This window comes from Peromyscus leucopus, chromosome 1 (assembly GCF_004664715.2).
Source record: "Peromyscus leucopus breed LL Stock chromosome 1, UCI_PerLeu_2.1, whole genome shotgun sequence".
In the NCBI taxonomy this organism is placed as follows: domain Eukaryota; kingdom Metazoa; phylum Chordata; class Mammalia; order Rodentia; family Cricetidae; genus Peromyscus; species Peromyscus leucopus.
Genome location: NC_051063.1, coordinates 73,535,956 through 73,547,181, shown reverse-complemented (window position 1 = coordinate 73,547,181; position 11,226 = coordinate 73,535,956).

Genomic DNA, 11,226 nt, shown 5'->3' with positions numbered 1-11,226 from the left:
GCTTATCCTTGTAAAATGAACCTGAAAGAGAAGGGAAAAGCCCTACTGGAATTGTTGGAAACGTGGCAGATGGCTCCCACGGGGCTCCAAGTGTCTTTCCTACTCTGCTTGCTACTCTACTCTGCTTGCTACTCTACTTCTGGCCACACCCTTTTCCTATGGTAGAAACACAGGTTCCTGTGAAAGAAAATTTGTTGTGGACTAAGGAGTCCCTGGGAACAGAGAAGGCAGATGGACACATTGGGCTTTGTGCCTGCTTGGAGCTGTAGGGTTTTCGGTGGGCCACCTTCACCACGTATTCCTATACTAGGGGCACGTACACCTTTCCTGAGGTGGTGAGGGGGACAGTGGCCCATCATTGTGACAATGACTACGGCCTCCTCCACACAGCCACGCGCCCTCTCTGCTGGCCTCTCAGTTGCTTTTCTTGCTTCTTCGCCTCATCAATCCATCCAGATGCGCCTGCTTGGACAGCATGTTCCCTTTTCTTCCTCCTGTATCCCACCAAGGGCTTTTAGGGGATCCTTGGGTTGGTAAATCTGCTAGTCTGGTCCCTGCTCACACAGGGCCCCTCCTCTCCCTGGCTCATTTTATAGCCCCAGTCCCTTTTCATCATGGTGGGTGGGATAGTCAACTTTATGTATATTTATAAGACTGGCCTAAGGAGAGCCCAGACAGTGGTAAAAAAAATCTTATTTCTGATTATGTTAGGAAAGGAACTGAGCTTTTAAATTAGTGGACTGAATAAAAATGATTGCCCCTAAAACAGTAGGTGAGCATCACTCAACCCACCAAGAGCCAACAGGACAAATAGAGGAAGTTCCCTCTCTTTCTCGCTGAGCAGAGACACATGTCTTCAATTCTTGGATATCAGTGTTCCTGCTTTTTGGACTTCAGCTTTGGACAGGGACAATAGCACTTGTTTTGCTGGGAATCCAGCTTGCACGTGTAATTGTGGGACTTACCAACCTGTATCATCATTATGTTCGAATCTTAGATGGTCTTTTAATTAAAAAACCCAGAGCCAGATATCAGGGTGAAAGCTGAAAGATCAGAGAAGCAGAACAACCAGCCACTAGTCCTTACATCTGTGAAATCCTCAGCCTAAAGAGAGTGAGTTCCTGTTTCCTCACACCTTATATACCTTTCTCTGCCCAGACATCACTTCCTGGGATTAAAGGCGTGTGTGTTTCCCAAGCAAAGGCATGAGATCTCAAGTGCTGGGATTAAAGGTGTGTGTCACCACGGTCTGGCTCTGTTTCTCTCCTAGACTGGATCAATCTCATATAGCCCAGTGTGGCCTTGAACTCACAGAGATCCAGACAGATCTCTGCCTCCTGAGTGCTAGGATTAAAGGTGTGTGCCACCACTGCCTGACCTCCTTGTCTAATCTAGTGGCTGGCTCTGTCCTCTGATCCTCAGGCAAGTTTATTAAGGTACACAATATATCACCACCACCACGAGCCCATCCCTCATAGTCCATGTCTTTCTGTATCCCTGAATACATCCTCTTATTTCTGTTTCTCTGTAGACCCTTAAGCTATTCAGTGAAGGAGGCATATGGCATCCGAGGTCTAGGGCACTTAAACTATTTCTTACTTTGCTAGCTAGGAAGGAGGGGACAAAATGAAATAAAAATCGCGCCGGTGCTGCTGTGTGTCTGTCCACTAGGTGGTGAACTGGCTTCACAGAACTCCAGGGAGGCATCGCTGTGAAAGGGTGACAAACCTGGAGGGAGGAAGGGGGAGAGAAGGAGCTGTGAATCTGGTAGCCAGAGCAGGCACCACCTCCTACAGCCCCACCGTGGAGGACAGCATGGTCAGACCTCAGACAGGTACCCGGAGTCCACTTTCCACCTTCCCCTGCTTCAGCCACACTGACCTCCTGTACACGCCAACCTCAGTCAGTCGCTTGAGTATTCCTAGTTCCTCTTGCTACAATATAAGCCCCATGATAGTAAGGACCTCAAGTGTGGATTCTTCAGTCTCAACAGCATGGAGCAGTATGGTATTTTAGATACGAAGTGTTTCCCTGAAGTGATGGGGTTGGCTATGGGTTTGGTCGCCAGCTGGTGGATCTAATCACCGAGAGGTGACTGGATCGTGAGGAGCTCTGACCTAGCGGATGGATGAATCTGTCGACGGAGACATAATTTGATGGTATGGAAGAGAGTCCATAGTTGGAGGAAATGAGTCACTGGGGACAATTTTCAAGGGCATATCTTGTCCCTGACACTTTCTGTCTGCTTATGGCTGTCATGAGGCAAGCTTCTTCCTGCTCTGCCCACACCCGTAGCTGTGATATTTAGCCTTGCTTCAGGGATAGAGCCACGGTACCAAGGGACCAAAGACTGAAGTCTGGAACTGCTGAGCCAAAGCAGCCTTTTCTCCTCTTACTATGTTTACACCAGGCATTTAGTCACAACGGTGACAATCTGACCAACATAAACATGCAACAGGACACAAACAGTACAGGAAGTTCACGAGGAGCTGGCACTGATGGCGTACACCTTTTCCCCAGCATTCGGACCTGTAAGTTGGAGGAGTTTGAGGCCAGCCTGGTCTACAGAGTGAGTTCCAGGAGAGCCAGGGCTGTTACACAGAGAAACCCTGTCTAGAAAAACCAAAAGGAAAAAGAAAGAAAGGGGGAAAAAAAAAGAAGAAGAAAAGCCTTAAATAAATAAATAAATCTCCATATCTGGCTCACTCTAAAAGAAATACCTGCTGCTCCCGACTTTAGGCAATTTGAAATATGGGCGTATTTTAGGACCTGAGAGGCAGAGGACATTGCATAGGACAAGAGAACCTTGTGAGGTCCCTTTCCAAGAGTGGTGTCACATCCCTCTGCATTTATCTTCAGAGTTAAGGAACTCCTCTAAAGTGTCTCCTTTACGGGAAAATTAGCAAGGCTTTATCTCCTTGGTGACACCGAGACACTCCAGTCTGAACCTTTGTTCATAGGGATCATACCATCTGGGAATCCCCTCCAGCTTGGATTCCTGAGCCACCCTTATCTACCCTAGATTGTATCTGCAGATAGATGTGCAAATAGAAACGAGAACTCCCCCAGGGGAAGGGCTTGTGACCAGAGTTATTAAGAGTCAGATCCTGGGCCCTGACAGTGCCAATAATCCAGGTATATCTGGTGCATTTATCTAATTATTCTTTAACAATAAAAACAATAAGGGAGTTAGAAAACAGGGTAGGAGCCTGAATGATCAGAGAATCAGCAGGGAAGTGACCGGTAACCTCCTCCCTCTCTCTCTCTCCCTCTGTCTCTCCTCCATCTGAAAGGACAGAGACCCTCTCTAAGCCCCACCCTACTACTTTCTGACTCTCTATCTGTCCCCTCAGTCCTCCAAAATCTCTATGGTTAATTTTGGTCAGCTAGTAGCTAGCTCCACCCTTTGATTCAAAACAGACTTTACTGCCAGTCTTGAGAGCATCAGAATAAGATCGAAATACCACTTAACGTGTAACCACCATCCTTAATAAGTCAATTAAATAGCTAACAGTAAGAAGCAAGAAAAGGAAATCCATTCAATGTGGCCACATTGGGAGGAGGGGCAAAGAGGTCCAGCAAGAGCTCTCTTCCCCTACAAAAAGTCTTCAGAGTCCTAACTCGAGGGTGGGGTTTAAACAGAAGGTGAGAGACATATATAATTAAGCAGCCTTGGTCAAGGTGTGGCCCTGCTCATCACAGAGCCATCATCACCCCAGCTCCAGTCTCTCCTGCAAAGTGAGCTGACAAGCTTGGACACTGTAAAGTGTCTTTTCACCCCCCAGAGAGAAGCTCCTCCTCTGCCTGGTACTGGGCTACAGCCTCTTTTTCCTTCTAGCCCTAGATTTCTTGGGGGGAAAAGCCCAACTACCTACAATCCTTCTCTTCTCTTTCTGGGTCCCCTTCCTCTCAGGAAAAGAGCTGAGAACCAGCAGATGCTGGCTTCTCCAGCATGATAAGAATGATTAGATCTAGCCATCTCAGCCAGGATTCTTTGTGTGTGTGTGTGTGTGTGTGTGTGTGTGTGTGTGTGTGTGTGTACAATCAAGAATGTATGTATAATCCATGATGAGTCTTTATAACCATCTCTGCCCCCTCTCAAGGCCCTTAAGGCTCTTCCACCATGGCTGCTTCCTCAGCCTGTGATGTGAAGCACTTACTACTTCTTCTTTTTTTTTTTTCCATTTTTTTTTTATTAAGAAATTTTCTACTCACCCTACATACCACTCACAGATCCCACCTCTTCCCTCCTCCCACCTCCTAGCCCTCCCTCCCAAGCCACCCCCATTCCCACATCCTCCAAATCATGGTCTCCAATGGGGAGTCAGCAGAGCCTGGCACACTGAGTGGAGGCAGGTCCAAGCTCCTCCCCTCCGCACCAAGGCGGTACAAGGTGCCACATTGCAGGCACTGGGCTCCCAAAAGCCTGCCCATGCACCAGGGATGGATCTTCGAATCCCCCTGCCCGGGTGTCCTTCAAACAGTTCGAGCTAAACAACTGTCTCCCATATCCAGAGGGCCTAGTCCAATCCCATGGGGACTCCACAGCCACTAGTCCACAGTTCATGGGTCTCCACCAGTGTGGTCGGTCATCTCTGCACATCTTCCCATCATGATCTTAATGTCTCCCGCCTGCAGAATCCCTCCTCTCTCCCATCAATTGGATTCCCGGAGCTCAGCCTGGTCCCCAACCGCAGATCCCTGCATCCACCTCCATCAGTCACTGGATAAAGGCTCTATGATGGCATTTAGGGTATTCACTAGACCGGTCACCAGAGCAGACCAGTTTAGGCACCCCCTCCATCTCTGCCAGCAGTCCAAGGTGGGGTCATCCTTGTGGATTCCTGTGGATTCCCTGGCTCCCTGCCACTTCCCACTCCCATGATGTCTTCCTCTATCATGGTATCTCCTTCCCTGCTCTCCCACTCTGTCCCCACTCCAGCTTGACCCTCCCATTTCCCTATGTTCTCACCCCCCATTTCATGCCCTCCACCTCCCAACTCTCTCATGCAGATCCCATCTACTTCTACTGGATTGCTGGGCTATCCATGTGTCCCTCTCAGGGTCCTTCCCTGTCAGCTAGCCTCTCTAGAGCCATGAGCTGCAGTCTGGCCATACCTTGCCCTACACCTAGTATCCACTTATGAGTGAGTACATACCATGATTGTCCTTCTGAGTCTGGGTTACCTCACTCAGGATGATATTTTCTAGTTCCATCCATTTGCCTGCAAATTTCATGGTATCATTGTTTTTTACTGCTAAGTAGTACTCCATTGTGTATATGTGCCACATTTTCTTTATCCATTCTTCAGTTGAGGGGCATCTAGGTTGTTTCCAGGTTCTTGCTATTATGAATAATGCTGATATGAACATAGTTAAGCATGTGTCCTTGTGGTAAGATTGAGCATTCTTTGGGTATATGCCCAAGAGTGGTATAGCTGGGTCTTGAGGAAGATTGATTCCCAATTTTCTGAGAAACCGTCATGCTGATTTCCAGAGTGGCTGTACAAGTTTGCATTCCCACCAACAGTGGAGGAGTGTTCCCCTTGCTCTACATCCTCTCCAACATAAGCTGACTTCAGTGTTTTTGATCTTAGCCATTCTGACAGGTGTAAGGTGGTATCTTAGAGTCATTTTGATTTGCATTTTCCTGATGACTAAGGATGTTGAACAATTCCTTAAATGTCTTTCAGCCATTTGAGATTCTTCTGTTGAGAATTCTCTGTTAAGCTCTGTAGCCCATTTTTAACTGGATTGTTCAGTATTTTGAAGTATAGCTTTATGAGTTCTTTATATATTTTGGAGACCGGCCCTCTGTCAGATGTGGGGTTGGTGAAGATCTTTTCCCATTCTGTAGACTGTCATTTTGTCTTATTAATCATGTTCTTTGCTCTACAAAAGCTTCTCGGTTTCAGGAGGTCCCATGTATTAATTGTTGCTCTCAGTATCTGTGCTACTTGTGTTATATTTAGGAAGTGGTCTCCTGTGCCAATGCGTTCAAGACTACTTCCTACTTTCTCTTCTATTAAGTTCAGTGCAACTGGATTTATATTGAGGTCTTTGATCCACTTGGACTTGAGTTTTGTGCATGGCAACAGATATGGATCTATTTGCAATCTTCTGCATGTTGACATCCAGTTATGCCAGCACCATTTGTTGAAGATGCTTTCTTTTTTCCATGGTACAATTTTGGCTTCTTTGTAGACAATCATATGCTCATCGGTGTGCAGATTAATGTCAGGGTCTTCAATTCCATTCCATTGGTCCACATGTAGGTTTTTATGCCAGTATCAATCTGTTTTTATTACTATAGCTCTATAGTAGAGCTTGAAGTCAGGGATCATGATGCCTCCAGAGGTTGCTTTATTATACAGGATTCTTTTAGCTATCCTGGGTTTTTTGTTTTTCCATATGAAGTTGAGTATTTTTCTTTCCAGGTCTGTGAAGCATTGTGTTGGGATTTTGATGGGGATTGCATTGAATCTGTAGATTGCTTTTGGTAAGATTGCCATTTTTACTATGTTGATCCTACCATCCATGAGCATGGGAGATCTTTCCATTTTCTGATATCTTCTTTGATTTATTTCTTCAGAGACTTAAAGTTCTTATCATACAGGTCTTTCACTTGCTTAGTTAGAGTTATCCCAAGGTATTTTATATTATTTGTGGCTATTGTAAAGGGTGATGTTTCTCTGATTTCTCTTTCTCAGCCCATTTATCATTTGTATATAGGAGGGCTACTGATTTTTTTGAGTTAATCTTGTATCCTGCCACCTTACTGAATGAGTTTATTAACTGCAGGAGTTCCCTGGTAGAATTTTTGGGGTTACTTATGTATACTAGCATATTGTCTGCAAATAGGGAAAGTTTGACTTCTTCCTTTCCAATTTGTATCCCCTTGATCTCCTTTTCTTGTCTTATTGCTCTAGCTAGAACTTCAAGTGCTATGTTGAATAAGTATGGGGAGAATGGACAGCCTGTCTTGTTTCTGATTTTAGTGGAATTGCTTTGAGTTTCTCTCCATTTAATTTGATGTTGGCTGTTGGCTTGCTGTAAATTGCCTTTATTATGTTTAGGTATGTTCCTTGTATTCCTGATCTCTCTAGAATCTTTATCACGAAGGGGTGTTGGATTTTGTCAAAGGCTTTTCCAGCATCTAATGAGATGATCATGTGTTTTTTTTCTTTCAGTTTGTTTATATGGTATATTACATTGACAGATTTTGAACCATTCTTGCATCCCTGGGATCAAGCCTACTTGGTCATGGTAGATAATTTTTTTGATGTGTTCCTGCATTCGGTTAGCCAATATTTTATTGAGCATTTTTGCATCAATGTTCATGAGGGAGATTGGTCTGTAATTCTCTTTCTTTGTTGCATCTTTGTGTGGTTTGGGTATGAGGGTAATTGTAGCCTCATAAAAAGAGTTTGGTAGTGTTCCTTCTGTTTCTCTTGTGTGGAATAATTTGAAGAGTATTGGTATTATCTCTTCTTTGAAAATCTGGTAGAATTCTGCATTGAAACCATCTGGTCCTGGGCTTTTTTTGGTTGGGAGGCTTTAATGACCATTTCTATTTCTTAGGGGTTATTGGTCTATTTAAATAGTTTATCTGGTCTTGATTTAACTTTGGTATGTGGTACCTATCCAAAAAATCACCCATTTCTTTTAGATTTTCCAATTTTGTGGAGTACAGGTTTTTGAAGTATGGCTTGATGATTCTCTGGATTTCCTCGTTGTCTGTTGTTATGCCTCCCTTTTCATTTCTGATTTTGTTAATTTGGATGCTCTCTCTCTGCTTTTTGGTTAATTTGAATAAGAGCTTGTCTATCTTGTTGATTTTCTCAAAGAACCAACTCTTTGTTTCATTGATTCTTTGTATTGTTCTCTTTGTTTCTATTTTATTGATTTCAGCCTTCAATTTGATTATTTCCTGGCATCTGTTTCTCCTGGATGACTTTGCTTCTTTTTGCTCTATAGCTTTCAGGTGTCCTCTTAAGTCACTAGTGTGAGATTTCTCCATCTTCTTTCTGTGGGCATTTAGGAAGGGCATTTACTTCTAGGAGGCTGAGCAAGCAGTCCATCTTCCTTAGACTTCTGGAGTCTTTCCTGCTACTCAGGGTTGGAGCTGCAAGGGCCCAGAAGGAGAGAGGGGGTCATAGAAGGAAGGGTGGCAGTTAGCATGATGGTTTTTCTGTTAGCTTTCTCATCACAGAACACAAATGACTTAAGGGAGGGCAGAGCTGAGCTCTTGCTTTAGTTCACAGTCCTTGGCAAGGTTGGTTCTGGGCCTGTTGTGAAGCAGGGCACCCTGATGGGAGTGTGTAGAGGAGGGGCTTCTTCACTTTGTAGTAGCCAGGTAGTAGAGAACATGGAAGGGACCAAGTATAATATTTGAAGGCACACCTTCAGTGACCTACCCCCCCCCCTTTCAAATGTATGAGTGCTCTGTCTGCATGTATGCATGCAGATCCCATTATAGATGGTTGTGAATCATCATGTGGTTGCTGGGAATTGAACTCAGGACCTCTGGAAGAGCAGCCAGTGCTCTTAACCTCTGAGCCATCTCTCCAGCCCAGTGGTGACCTACTTCTTGCACTGAGGTAACACCTTCCATAGATTCCAAAAATATCAACACCAGCTAGGAAGCAAGCATTTAGGACATGAGTCACAGGGGAATATTTCATATTGATGCTGTTCCGGTCCACATGGGGCAGAAACAGCTGCTGAACTGGTTGGTCTTCATGCCCCTCTTTTTTGGTGGTCATAATTGAAAAGTTTTATGCACCCCCATAAGGCCCTCCACTGACACAACAATCTAAATCAGACTGAATTAGAAAAAGCCCTGGTTTAATGCGCAATGTGCTCAGGTGATTCTCTGCTCCCCACCCCTCCCCAGAGGAGACAGGGACAGGAGACCGAAAAACCACATGACTGTTTTCTGGGGGCCAGTTTAAATATTCTGTGGGAGTGGTCTTAGGCATCTCTGGGGGAGGAACCATGTTTGGCAGGACTTACTTTTTTTATGATCAATAATTGTTTATTATTGTTGTAAAGCTAGAAATGACATAAAGAGATTGCTCTCTGAATTATAAGAACAACTCAACAATAGCTACACGTAGGCAAAGACTGAAGTTACATGTACTGTTCAGGTGTAAGCCATCTTTACTTCCACACCCTTTGGTCTACTTATATGAAACAAAGTATTTTAATGCAAACATTTAGGCATTTATTATCTTGTAAACAACCTAAAGGGACAGGAATGGGAGCATTGGCATTGACAGTGATTGACAGCCACCAAAGGGAGGATTTTACAATTATGTGTAAATTGTAAATAAATAAATAAATAAATAAATAAATCCCTCCCAGCCCAGATTTGAGAAATGGAAAAAGTGCAAAAAAGGAACCAGTTATTTCAAGGTTCAAACTAGCCCCTAGTTTTCTTTACTATGAAAGTCATATATGAAAGCTTTAAGTACTTCTGTCTTCAATTACTTTCTCCTTATAAAGAATAATGTCATTACTAACTTCTCAAAGTTGCTGTGAGGTTTATAGATAGTAGAGAGCATAAATATAAATCCACAAACTCAAAGGCTGGCACTGATGGCCATAACTTTAGTTCTCTATCTATCTATCTATCTATCTATCTATCTATAAATTTTCTACTCACGCCTCATGCTATCTACAGACCCCCCCTCCTCCCTCCTCCCACCCCCAGCCCTCTTAAGCCACCCCGAATCCTCACATCTCCCAAATCGAGGTCTCCCATGGGGAGTCAGCAGAGCCCAGCACACTGAGCCTAGGTAGGTCCAAGCCTCTTCTCACTGCACCTAGGCTGTGCAAGGTGTCGCACCACAGGCACCGGATTCCCAGAAGCCTTGGCAGGACTTTCTGAGGGGCAAGGTCTGGGCAGAGATGTGGGGCTTCCACCAGAACACTCCAGACTCTTTGGGTACATGGATGCCAGGGTGCCAGAGGCTGAGGCAGAGCTTCTACCAGAACAACAATGTCCTTTCCATGTAAGTAACTTGTTTCTAGAGATTTGCTCCCTGTACTAGCTTAAGGGCCTAGGGATGGGTCTGGCCTGGTCTCAGTCATACAGATGGTGTGGAGGTCATTTGGATGACTGTAAGGGTCATTTAGATTACTAGCCTCCTCCAGTCCTGGTTGTAGGAGCTTGATATGGCCTGGCCCAACAGATAACACAGATCACCAAGATATTAGTCACTTCTAATTTCCAGCTTCTGGAAAAATAGGTTTATATCCATCCCTTTGAAAGAACAATCCTGGGTGCTTAATATTCCTGGTTTTCTCCAAGATGTGTGGGTGCAAAGACCTTTCCTCTATGTTCCCAGCAAACAGACCCAATGGTCTGAGAGTTGTGGGCTGTCTGAGGCTTCTCCGAGCAGCAGAGAAAACCGATCAGGAAGGGTATGGCTAGCACTCCCTCAAAGCTGCAGTCTGAAGCAGCAGAGATGAGGAGGGACAGAGTCCTGAGAGGACCTGTCCACAGTTCCCATCCACTCCTGGAGTCCGGCTCCATCTTGCCCACTGGGGATGGTGGGATACCCTGGATGAATGAGTCCTTTGTGCTTGAGTGATTCCAGTTAAGATTCCATTTCTTGCAACTAAAAGGGAGTCTTGACTCCTCCAGACATGGCACCCGGCTGACTTAACTCCTCCAAACAGCCTTCTGACCCACACCAGCACTGAGTCTGTTCCCTTGGTTCCCACAACGGCCTCTGCTGCAATGTCCTCAAGCGTTCCTTTTCAAAACGAGTGTTGTTTATCCTAAGCCACTTCTGATGCCTTGGTGGGCAGTGGGATACCAGAATCAATAAAATGCAGGAGCTATGAGGGAAATTCAATCTGAAGTTTAAGAAGGGCCAAGCTGTGGCTTTGTTAAAAGGATCAACCTGGACTTGCCAGGGACTCCGTCCCATCACTTCAGTCAGGCTGGAGAGAGGGCAATCAGCTCCCAGATGGCAGACACCTGTGTTTGTAACTGATCTTGTTGCTTACGCAATCCCGAGAACGGTCCAGCCCAAGCCTCCAGGAAATGCCCTAATATCTAGGCCTGGTTCCATCAGTCACACCTCACTACTAGAAAAATCATGTTACTTGAGAAGGAAATTCACTGTTTCCTTCCCTGCCCCACCTTCAGCCACCCAGTTGTGCCCAAGGTCGAGGCACTGGCAGATTTTGTGTCTGGCAAGGACCATCTTCCTG